The following is a 12,889-nucleotide window of genomic DNA, read 5'->3' on the forward strand; positions in this document are numbered from 1 at the left end:
TGGAAATTGCAGCATAGTTGCAATAATGCATTGCATATAAACATCCAAAACAACTAATAACAAAAGGGAGAAAACAAATGTGGGGAGGAATTGTCCCAATCATTCGCATGTATATCATTATCAATACATACACATAAAGAACAAATCAAAATACAAACATAACTTGACTAAATGTAAAAAGCACTAAAATATCAGACATGAAAAGTGTTCTATTTACCCATTAAGCGGGAATGAAACTGGCGCCTAAACGTTTTCACAGAAGAGGCATTTCGGAGGGGTAGGGGTATGGAATTCCATAGAGACGCTCCTGAGAAGGCTAAACTTGACTTATACAAGTCTAGACGAGGGATGGGGGGAATCAGGTTCTGGGACCCATATCTTTTTGTGGCATGTCTGAAATGTGATTTTAAATATCCAGGAACATTATTGTTAATTACTTTGTACATAAAGACAGCCTTGTTTAGCGTCAACTGATCTTTCAAGGGAAGGAAATTAAGGAGCTTTAATTTATCATCTGTTGGCTTATTTGACTCATGCAGAATTAGTTTTGCAGCACGGCGATGAAGAGAATTGAGTCGTTTGAGATGAACATCACTGCAGTTATCCCAAAGTGTTGAAGCAAAGTTGATATGGGGCATTATGTGAGCGTAATAAAACAACTTGAGTGCTTCCACATCAGCATAATGTCTTAATTTAGACAATAAGTACAAATTTTTAGATACTAATTTGCAAATTTTACTCAAGTGAGTTTGCCATTTCAATTCTTGATCAACGGTAACCCCTAATAATTTATGCTCTTTAACTTGTTGCACTTGAGTTGAATCAATTGACAGTTGAAGTTGTAAGGGTTTTAATTGGTGTTTTTGTCTAGTTGTAATCACCATACTTTTCGTCTTAACAGGGTGAATAACCATTGCATTAGTGGTGCACCATTCTGTCATCTCATCTATACTTTTTTGAAGAGATTGGTTGACGGCTACCAAAGACTTCTGACTGGTGTGGATTGATGAATCATCCGCAAAGAACTCACATCTTACTTTCTCATCTGACACATGAAGAGGTAAATCATTTATATAAATACAGAACAATATAGGTCCTAATACAGACCCTTGAGGCACACCACTTTTGACAAAATCATTCGACGAAGTTTTACAGTTGATGAATACATATTGTTTCCGTTTTGAAAGATATGATTCGAAGAAGGCACAAGCAGAGTCATCTTTTAAGTAGCATTGTAATTTCTTTAATAATAAGGAGTGGTCTACAAGGTCAAAGGCTTTTTTAAAGTCCAGGAATAACGTTACGCTCCTGTTACTTCGGACTCATTAATAGCTGATAACCAAGTTTCACATAAAGAGCTGAGAGCAGTGTGGCATGAATGCTTAGAGCGAAATCCAGACTGAAATGGATGAAACAAATTCATTCGTTCCATATATTCCAGTAAATATTTCTGAATATGCTTCTCCAAAGGCTTAGATAAAACAGGTAAGAGGGAAATTGGTCGAAAGTTGTTAGGGTCCGTAAGATCCTTGCTTTTTGGGAGTGGCACTACCTTGGCACATTTTAAAATAGAGGGAAAAACGTTTTGTTGTATGCCAAGGTTGTAGACATAAGTCAGTGAATCAATTATGTATGGTAAAGCAAGTTTGAGCAACCGGACAGGAATCTTATCGGGACCCATTGACTTTTTATTCGCCATCTGTTCTATCAGTTTTCCAACCTCGTGGACAGTAATGGGTGGAATAGAAAACGTTTCGTTTTGAGTCAACTTTCGTCCACAAAATGTTTTTAATTTTTCTAGAGAGACATCAATATCAAGGGACTCATTCTGCGTGAGACAGGCTTTCAGTTTCTCTGCGAGCGAAATAAAGTGTTGATTAAAATCTTCTGGAGTTATTTGTGACGGAGAATTGGTCGATCTCTTTCGAGATTTATCAAGAACTTCATTCATTGCTCGCCAAATTGTAGAAGTATCTCTCTTATCAGAAAGCAATTTATTAAAATAATCTGCTTTTGCTTGCCTTACCGTTTTCAAAACTTCATTCCTTTGTAATTTGTACTCGCTTTTCATGTTATGTTCTTTAAAGAAATCACGCAACGCCATAGCCTCAATAATGTCCGATGTCAACCAAGGGGGCAGGTGGGGATGTTTCACCCTATGCTGACGTAGTGGAGCGTGTTTATCAATAATGGAACACAAAATCTCATGGAAAAGATTGCAAGCATCATCTGCGTTACTGCAATTAAATACGCTTTGAAATGGCGCTCGATTAAGATCACAGAAAAAGGCAGACTCGTCAAAGTATTTAAAACTTCTGTACTCGATAGTTGTATGACCTTTATGCTGTAATTTGGGCAATCTCAGAACAATTGAGCAAAAAACAGAATAATGATCACTGAAAGTGGAGTGTACTACTTGAACATTTGAAACAGTGGTCTTATTATCAGTATAAATGTGATCAATAAGGGTAGATGAATTATTGGTTTCTCTTGTAGGGGTTTTAACTAGCTGGTGAAGACCAAATAGAGCAGTGGTTGAGCCCCAAGTTGTTTGGGGTCTCTGTAAATTAATGTTAAAATCACCAAGCAATAGTACATTCTCATCACGACGTTTTGCTCTGTCCATCATTAAAACAAAATCATCATTCCAACTTGTTGTTTCAGCAGGATTCCGATATATATAACATATTAACAAAGGCGAGGATTTACCATTTTTCAACTCCACCCACAAACATTCCACATTTTCATCTTCAAGATCGGCCCTTCGCTTCACAATGCCAGCAATAGACCGATGGACATACAGAGCAATACCTGTTTGGCCAGTTTGTGCACTATCGCGTCGTAAAACAGAGTAATTTGGAATATCAGAGAGAGAGAGAGAGAGAGAGAGAGAGAGAGAGAGAGAGAGAGAGAGAGAGAGAGAGAGAGAGAGAGAGAGAGAGAGAGAGAGAGAGAGAGAGAGAGAGAGAGAGAGAGAGAGAGAGAGAGAGAGAGAGAGGGGACATATTAACTCATTTACTAACTCACTCACTTTAAGTTTCAAGCAAACACTTTACACTTTTAACATTTAGTCAAGTTTTGACTAAATGTTTTAACATCTAGGGGGAATCGAGACAAGGGTCGTGGTGTGTGTGTGTGTGTGTGTGTGTGTGTGTGTGTAGAGCGATTCAGAGAAAACTACAGAACCGATCTTCATGAAACATTGAATGAGAGTTCCTGAGAATGATATCCCCAGATGTTTTTCCCATTTTTTCGATAAAGTTGAGGCCGCCACTGTCACACCCTCATTTTTTGATCAAATTGATTGAAATTTTAGCCAAGCAGTTTTCGACAAAGCCCGGACAAGGGGATTGCATTTCAGCTTCGAAGCTTAAAAATTAATTAATAAGTTTGGTCATTTAAAATCTCAAAATGCTAATCAAAATTAAAACTTAAGTAATCGATCCAAAAAGGATTTTGTCTTATTCTGTATTGTTTCCTGATTCCCAAAACATGTAGATATGTTATGTTTGGATAAAAAAAAACAAGCTCAGAAAGTTCAATAGAATGCAGAAAAATGCGCTTTCCTGCTATGCGCGAACGCCACTGCGCTATACGAGCTTGTCAATTTCACTACGTTTTCAACGTGAAACGTGTCAGCGATTTCCTTGGCACGAGGTTTGACGAAGCTGTATTGTTTGGGTGAAAAAAATGCAGTGCGTTCTGTTTCCTTCCAGTGAGTTCGACAGGCTGACTTAATGTAGTAATTTCGCCTTACGCGACTTGTTAATCGATTGCGACTGACCCGGCGAAACTTTCTACAGGTGTATACATTGGTCAGGTAATGCTTATTAAGGGGATAAACACAAAAGGTATAGCTGACCAGATTCCTGGGATAACCCGGCGCGATTTACGACAAGGGGTAAGATTACCCCTACAGCTCCTCCACAGGACCGATGTAAGCAGAGAGTCCACCGCAAGTTTCATTTGGAATGCTCGTACATCGTTGCAGTCATTTATTCACGTTTGGGGGTAGCTACCCTCGCATCCCCACCCCCATCTCCCCGTTGCAGTACAACTGCACTGTTAGGGGTTGCTGCCCCCCCCTCCCAACCAGTCCACTAGATCTCCCTCCCCCCTTCTTCGTTTTTCGTTAATTCACTGTTTTGGTAGCTGTCCCCTCTCCGCACTCCCCTGGTTAACCTAACTACCCCTGCCCCCTCCCCCGTCCCCTTCCCACCGCCTATAGCTTCTTCCCCGTGTTCGGTGGCTGGACCGAGAGCTTTTCCTCCCGCTATCCTCCCTGATTTAGTGCCTCCTCGGACCGACATGACTCTTAATTCCTTTGGACAAGTAATGACCAAATCTTATCTGCAAAAACCACAGGCAGGTCGTCGCTAGCAATTTGTTGCCGCCTACATGTACACTTGCTGCTTTCTGATTCGCGCCTCTTCACAAGTCCGAGTTTCCTGGTGGGGTGACGTTTTGTGTCCCCCGACACCATTGCAATTCCTAAAGGAATTAAGAAGATTGAGGATTAAATAAGTACGTGTTTTTTTTCTAAATCAATTTTAGTGAACATATATCTCAGTAACGGAATTTATTTCGGGGGTTGTTGCATCAGCCTTAAGACTTGAATTGAGAGTGAGCTTGTTTGACAGTTAGGATCTTAAAACGGCTCAAAGACAGCTCTACGCCATGGCTAATATCAACAAGCTCTAGGCCATGGCGAATATCAACTAGCTGTAGACCATGGCGAATATCAACTAGCTGTAGACCATGGCGAATATCAACTACCTCTTGGCCATGGCGAATATCAACTACCTCTATGCCATGGCGAATATCAACTACCTCTATGCCATGGCGAATATCAACTACCTCTAGGCCATGGTAAATATATATGAACTAGCTGTAGACCATGGCGAATATCAACTAGCTTTAGACCATGGTGAATATCAACTAGCTGTAGACCATGGTGAATATGAACTAGCTGTAGACCATGGCGAATATCAACTAGCTGTAGACCATGGTGAATATCAACTAGCTGTAGACCATGGTGAATATCAACTAGCTGTAGACCATGGTGAATATCAACTAGTACTAGGCCATGGCGAATTATCAACTATATCTAGGTCATGTTCAAATGTATAAACTTGCTCTAGACCATGGCGAATATCACCTTGTTCTCGGCCATGGCGAATATCATCTTGTTCTAGGCCATGGCGAATATCATCTTGTTCTAGGCCATGGCGAATATCATCTTGTTCTAGACCATGGCGAATATCATCTTGTTCTAGGCCATGGCGAATATCATCTTGTTTTATACCATGGTGAATACCATCTTGTTCTAGGCCATGGCGAATATCATCTTGTTCTAGGCCATGGCGAATATCATCTTGTTCTAGACCATGGTGAATATCATCTTGTTCTAGACCATGGCGAAAATCATCTTGTTCTAGGCCATGGCGAATATCATCTTGTTCTAGACCGTGGCGAATATCATCTTGTTCTAGGCCATGGCGAATATCATCTTGTTCTAGACCGTGGCGAATATCATCTTGTTCTAGGCCATGGCGAATATCACAGGTCTTGTTCTAGACCATGGCGAATATCACAGGTCTTGTTCTAGGCCATGGCGAATATCACAGGTCTTGTTCTAGACCATGGCGAATATCACAGGTCTTGTTCTAGGCCATGGCGAATATCACAGGTCTTGTTCTAGGCCATGGCGAATATCACAGGTCTTGTTCTAGGCATTGGCGAATATCAACCTCTGTCCTGTGCATCAGTGACCACACCCACGACCAAAACTGCACACACACACACACACACACATCACAAACACACACAAACACACACACACACACACATCACAAACACACACATCACAAACACACACAAACACACATCACAAACACACACAAATACACACAAACTCACACACACACAGACACAAACAAACAAACACACACACACACACACACACACAGACACACACACCCACACATCGTGGGACACATACACACACACACACAAACACAGACTGAACTTACAGGCTGTATTTCGCTCACCCTCGGTTCTCAACACAGCCCCCAGCTGCGACATGTCTGCGGAGATGAGTTTTGTGAGGCTGATGATGTATGGCCCGTTTTGTCAGGACGGTCAGTTACAAGCCTCCGCCGCCGGCCCAAGGGCAGTTCAGTGTCTGGAGCTTCTGACGGGGTCATGGTCCTGTTAATCGCTGGTCAGTGGTGTGAATCCCTGAGAATTCTTCTGTGTGTGTGTGTGTGTGTGTGTGTGTGCGTGTGAGTGGTTTTTATATTTAGTCAAGTTTTGACTAAATATTTTAACATCGAGGGGGAATCGAAACGAGGGTCGTGGTGTATGTGCGTGTGTGTGTGTGTGTGTGTGTCTGTGTGTCTGTGTGTGTGTGTGTGTGTGTGTAGAGCGATTCAGACTAAACTACTGGACCGATCTTTATGAAATTTGACATGAGAGTTCCTGGGTATGAAATCCCCGAACGTTTTTTTCATTTTTTTGATAAATATCTTTGATGACGTCATATCCGGCTTTTCGTGAAAGTTGAGGCGGCACTGTCACGCCCTCATTTTTCAACCAAATTGGTTGAAATTTTGGTCAAGTAATCTTCGACGAAGCCCGGACTTCGGTATTGCATTTCAGCTTGGTGGCTTAAAAATTAATTAATGACTTTGGTCATTAAAAATCTGAAAATTGTAAAAAAAAATAAAAATTTATAAAACGATCCAAATTTACGTTTATCTTATTCTCCATCATTTTCTGATTCCAAAAACATATAAATATGTTATATTCGGATTAAAAACAAGCTCTGAAAATTAAATATATAAAAATTATTATCAAAATTAAATTGTCCAAATCAATTTAAAAACACTTTCATCTTATTCCTTGTCGGTTCCTGATTCCAAAAACATATAGATATGATATGTTTGGATTAAAAACACGCTCAGAAAGTTAAAACAAAGAGAGGTACAGAAAAGCGTGCTATCCTTCTTAGCGCAACTACTACCCCGCTCTTCTTGTCAATTTCACTGCCTTTGCCATGAGCGGTGGACTGACGATGCTACGAGTATACGGTCTTGCTGAAAAATGGCATTGCGTTCTGTGAGTTCGACAGCTACTTGACTAAATATTGTATTTTCGCCTTACGCGACTTGTTTTCTCTTCGCTTGCACATTTCTCTGTCTCTCACTCTGTTACACGCACGCGCACGCACACACATGTACAGACTGACATGCAAAACCTGTTCCGTTTAAGCTGTTCTGATTATTTGACGATTTGAACGGGGGCCGGACGTACCTTGCTTTTGTGAATTTGATTTTGGGTGTGTGTCTGTGTTTTAGGTTCTGCTGTTCTCGGTAACCTGTCAAGCCCGTTGTCCTTACCTCACAGACCATCATCTTCCAGCCTTACCATGAAGGCGAGTCAGTCGAACAAGCTTGTAAGTGTAATAATATTAATGATAATAATTATGAGCAGATATCTATATGGCGCAAATTCCAAAACAGTTCAAAGCCGCCCACACAAAAACATACATAAATAAATAAATTCAGTGGTACCTGCATGCCGGATGACTCGGAGGTCACCCTTGAAACTAGCAGCCAAATGTTGCCATAGTATAGTGCAGGTGGACTATAGCTGTCATGACAGATATATATTTGGTCAAGATCATTGACGATGTGACAACAGAATGTGTCCCTATTCCATGGAAGATGTCCAGAGATTCTCTGTTACCCTACATGAACCAACAACACGAGATGTGTGGTCACTGGGCACTCCACTGACCACCAAACTCTTCGGCGACTACTACGAGCAGGAGAAGACGACCCCGTTCGTCACCTGAACGGGACTGATCGTCTAGCCTGCGCCGAGAACGCCAAGAAGAACAAGTTGCGTAAGGCGAAATTACTACATTAAGTCAAGCTGTGGAACTCACAGAATGAAACTGAACGTAGTCCGCCGCTAGTGCAAAAGGCAGTGAAAGTGACGAGCCTGTTTGGCGCGGCAGCGGTTGCGCCGTGCTTCATAGCACGCTTTACTGTACCTCTCTTCGTTTTAACTTTCTGAGCGTGTTTTTAATCCAAACATATCATATCTATATGTTTTTGGAATCAGGAACCGACAAGGAATAAGATGAAATAGTTTTTGAAACGATTTCGGAAATTTAATTTTAATCATAATTTTTATATTTCTAATTTTCACAAAAAGCCGGATATGACGTCATCAAAGACATTCATCGACAAAAAGAAAAAAACGTCCGGGGATATCATTCCCAGAAACTTTCATGTAAAATTTCATAAAGATCGGTCCAGTAGTTTAGTCTGAATCGCTCTACACACACACACACACACGCACACACACACACACACACGCACACACACACACACACACACACACACACACACACACACACACACACACACACACATATACACCACGACCCTCGTCTCGATTCCCCCTCTATGTTAAAACATTTAGTCAAAACTTGACTAAATGTAAAAATGGGAGGTGTCCTTTCATCGGAGAGGGCTCAGTCACAATGCGGGTGCCACTGTGGTACGCTGGCCAACCAGCATAGAGGCGATCACCATCAAATCATACAGGAAAACAGAATGTGTCCTTTCATGGGCGGTGTCCTTTCATCGAGGGGCCTCATATCGATGGAACCGCTGTAATTAGTACGAAAGGTTACACAAGCGCCCCGACAACTCAGTCTCAGATCAGAATATAATTTGCGACAACACAATGTGTCTTTTCATGGGAGGTGTCCTTTCACCGAGTTGCCTCATATCGATGGTACCGCTGTAAATAGTACACAAGTTTGGACCAGCACCGCGACCATTTTCAAATCAGAACATAATTTGTGACAACATAAGTTGTCCTTGCATGGTAGGTATTCTATGATCAGCATGGGTCTAAAATCGCAGGTACCACTGTGAGTACGACACGTACGGGCCGACCAGTACGCCCGCGCGACCACCATCACACCAGAACAAAGCCAAGGTCTATGTGTGGCCGGCTAGAGGCTGCTATCGCGGTGGCCATCATGAAGGGTCCGTATGAATGGGCGCTGTCCCTCTCGTGACACAAACAAGCGTGTGGCATCCCGCGCTCAGCCAGCTAAGCGCCACCTAGACTCCACCCAAGCCGCCGCCGACGCCATTGGGACAAGGGAGACAAGTTATGATGTCAACGCCGTAGCGCCCTCGGTAACCTCCCCTCGTCTTTTTTTTTCACACACACACAGAAAGAGGTAGGAGACGTCTTTAGGTGAGACGGGGAGCCGGGGAGGGAGGGGTGAGGGGAGAGGAGGGATTGGGTGGGGGATTAACCTGTGTGGTATGTGTGTGGTACGTTTTTACTATAGTGACTGTTGGTCCGGACTGTTATTTCTTATGAGTGTCTCTCGTGCCCCGTCTCCGCCTAACCATCATTTTCCCAGTTTCTTTTCATGGAGATAACATTCGTTCAATTGGCTTCAGACATGTCAAGAATACTTATCATCAAAGTTTTTTTCTTTCGTATACCCCCAGCATGAGTCTGCAAAATTGACATTCCTTGTCTGTTTGCACTCAGTATCGGTCTAGCTCACAAAAAAAGACTTCATTCATTTCAATGCCGTTTCCTAAGGGATATATTAGCTTGTAAGGCCAACAAAAAATATAGGTGTGGTTACGGTAACATAGCCAAAAAAATAGGGTAGGAAGGTAGGCAATCACTTTTTTTTTTAAATCTTTTTTTTTCTAATGTGCACAAATTAAACCTACTTGACAGAGAAATAAGTGTGCGACTCGGGACGCTTTCGCTTTCATTGCGTTTTCTGCACTCGTTTTCTTGGTTTTTTTTTACAAATGTAATAAAAAAGTTATAGGGTCGGCCCCTAAAAATAGGGTAGGTCGGGTTACCGTAACCACACCTATTTTTTTGTTTAGGCCTAAGCATGGCTCAAAGGCTGAACATCATTTTGTTCAGGTTGCAGTTTGAGAGAGGAAAACAAAAATCGAATTTTGTTGTGGTGCTAACATAAAAGAAATATGCGAAGGAAACAATTTGTGTCTGTCCTGACTCTCTGTCCTTGAGCTTGTCCAAGCTTGCTCTAACACCGCCCCGTCTCGATCAGCATTCACGGCTCGATCCACCATCAACTTTCGTTCTGCCGTCAGACTTGCCGACTTTACAGACACTCCAGGGAGGGACGTCAGGTCGGTTAATTTACTTAATCCCCAATCCTCAGCGCCCACCCCCTCTGCCATAGACATAGACATAGAACACTTTATTATCTCAACGAGGAGAAACTCAGGTGTGGTGTATACAGCATTACAATTAACAACATAAAACGTAGCTCAGTTGGTAGAGCACTGGACTTGTGATCGGAAGGTCGCAGGTTCGAATTCGGGCCGGGACGGACACGGGTCAACTTTATGTGCAGACCCAGAGACGGAAGCCATGTCCCACCCCCGTGTCATCACAATGGCACGTAAAAGACCTTGGTCATTCTGCCATAAGTGCAGGTGGCTGAATACACCTAAACACGCAGACACCTGGGTAGCGCGACTCCGTTGCTGCTAGCTTTCCACTGGGAGGAAGCGACCCGAATTTCCCAGCGATGGGACAATAAAGTAATGAAAATGAAAGTAAGAACATAAATAAAATATCGAGGCGCAAAAAGTCAGCAGAAGGACCTTTATAGTCTTAGCATTTACTGTACTGTATAAATGAGCTGTTATCTAATGCTTCTTCACAGTTGACAGTGTTGATCGATACACATGCTTTTATAAAGGATTGCTTTCACACCTCCACGATTCATTTACGTTTGGAAAACAAGTTTCATTGACATCCATCTCTACTTTGGGAGTAGCTGATGGATGATATGCAGGTCCTTAAAGTAACAAAAGAAACATTGAAAAAAAATAGACAGTCAAGAAAAACAATGAAAAAAATGAAAATATTTAAAATAAAACAAAATGAAATAAAACAAAATGAAATAAAACAAGATAAAATAAATGAAATACAAGCAGTCAAAAACAAAAAGAGGGGGGGGGGGGGAGGTGATGGTGGAGTTTATAATTATCTTTGTCTAACCTGACATTTAAAAAAAAAAAAAGCAGCCTTTTGGCAAACATCAAAATCGGCCAAGAACCAAACAAAGTAGCCGCTTGAATTCATCACTACGCACTATTGTGTATTGAGGTAAATCCCAACTCAGTGACCATGTCAGTGACGCAACAGGCAAGTACAGCACTCAATACCAGCTGCCAAGACGGGGGAAGCGGAAATTTGGATAGGAAATTCCTTCCAGACAATATCAGTAGTGTTTGCCAACCCATCTACCATGGGAAAACGAGCCAACTACCTTGGGACATTGCATAACCTGTGCTTGTGTCCTCTTCGTCACTTACACACAAGAACTAAGGTGAACCAGCGAAGGATTGTCATTGTGTGTGCTAGACTTCTCAACAAACAAAACCACCAGAGACTGATGAGCTAATGCGAGCTTGCAAGAAGTGTCCTTTGACAAAACCAAACTACATTAATACACAGCCCTTCCCGTGTAAACGTTTGGCTCCGCATTGTCCAGGCTTTAACGTGGGATAAGAACATCCCTCCACTTTGGACACGTACCACACAATCAGCATTCTGACTGCTTTTTACGAAGAGTGAGAGTTTTTGACGCAATAATTATACAGATTGACACTTTAGTGTCCGTTACGAAATCAATTCATCGAACAAAAACAAAAATCCGCCTCTGCGCACCGCACAAAACACCCAGTGAAGGGATGACCTACCTTATCCCATGTACAAAAACGGGCCACGTCTCAGATGGTAAGTCGAATCGTTTACACGAATAGGACTGTGTCTTTGGGAGACTGGTGAGCTTGTGCGAGATTCTGAGAAGTGTCCTTTGACTGTGTGCTATAGCTATAGTGTCTTTCGTAACGACAAATCTGCTACTTATCCATCTCTACACTTCCTGTGTATTATCAATGCCAAGGGGGAGTTCTGTCGTGTTCAGAATGTTGACATTAACCATATCATACTATCGAAATTTCAACCATGGTTAACTCTTTTTGGATAATTGAAACTCAAAATAATTTGTCACAAAGACGCTCTTTAAGTGACTGACTCGCCGTTCAAAATCCTCACTGCTAGCGATTTGCTGCTTTGAATTTATAGAGAGTGGAGTGGATGCATATGGTTACTCCTTCTTTGTGACACCATGTGTGTGTGTGTGTGTGTGTGTGTGTGTGTGTGTGTGTGTGTGTGTGTGTGTGTGTGTGTGTGTGTGTGTGTGTGCATACGCACGCGTATGTGTGCGTGTCGGGGATGGGTGGGGGTTGGGGTTGCTGAACTTTTGAGCTTGAGGTTATTTTTTTAAAAAACTTTTTCATGTCCTTGCCATAGTGAATATTTGTTTTAATCTTATGTCATCCTCCTTTTGTCGTCATTGTCCCCTCCTCTTCCTTTATCTCTTCATTCGTTATCTGTCGTCATCTTCCTCCTCCTTGTTCTTTAAAAAAAAAAAAAATTCTTTCATCATCGTACCTCCTGATTCACTTGTCCACCCCCTTCTCCTCCTTTTTATTGGGGTCCTTTGTATTTCGTGACTCATCCTTCTTATCACGCTTAGTAACCATTATACTGTTGTTGTTGTTATTGCTGTGGTTATTGTTGTTGTTGTTGTTGTTGTTGTTGATACTGTTGTTGTTCATGATGATGATGATGTTGTTGTTGTTGATACTGTTGTTGTTCATGATGATGTTGTTGTTGTTGTTGTTGTTGTTGTAGTTCTTGTTGTAAGACAGTCCCTCCTGCGTACATGATCATATTTACCGCCACGGTTCTTCCAGGCCATTATGTTGAATATGCAAGCATC

The sequence above is a fragment of the Littorina saxatilis genome, linkage group LG2 (genome assembly GCF_037325665.1).
Source record: "Littorina saxatilis isolate snail1 linkage group LG2, US_GU_Lsax_2.0, whole genome shotgun sequence".
Classification (NCBI taxonomy): domain Eukaryota; kingdom Metazoa; phylum Mollusca; class Gastropoda; order Littorinimorpha; family Littorinidae; genus Littorina; species Littorina saxatilis.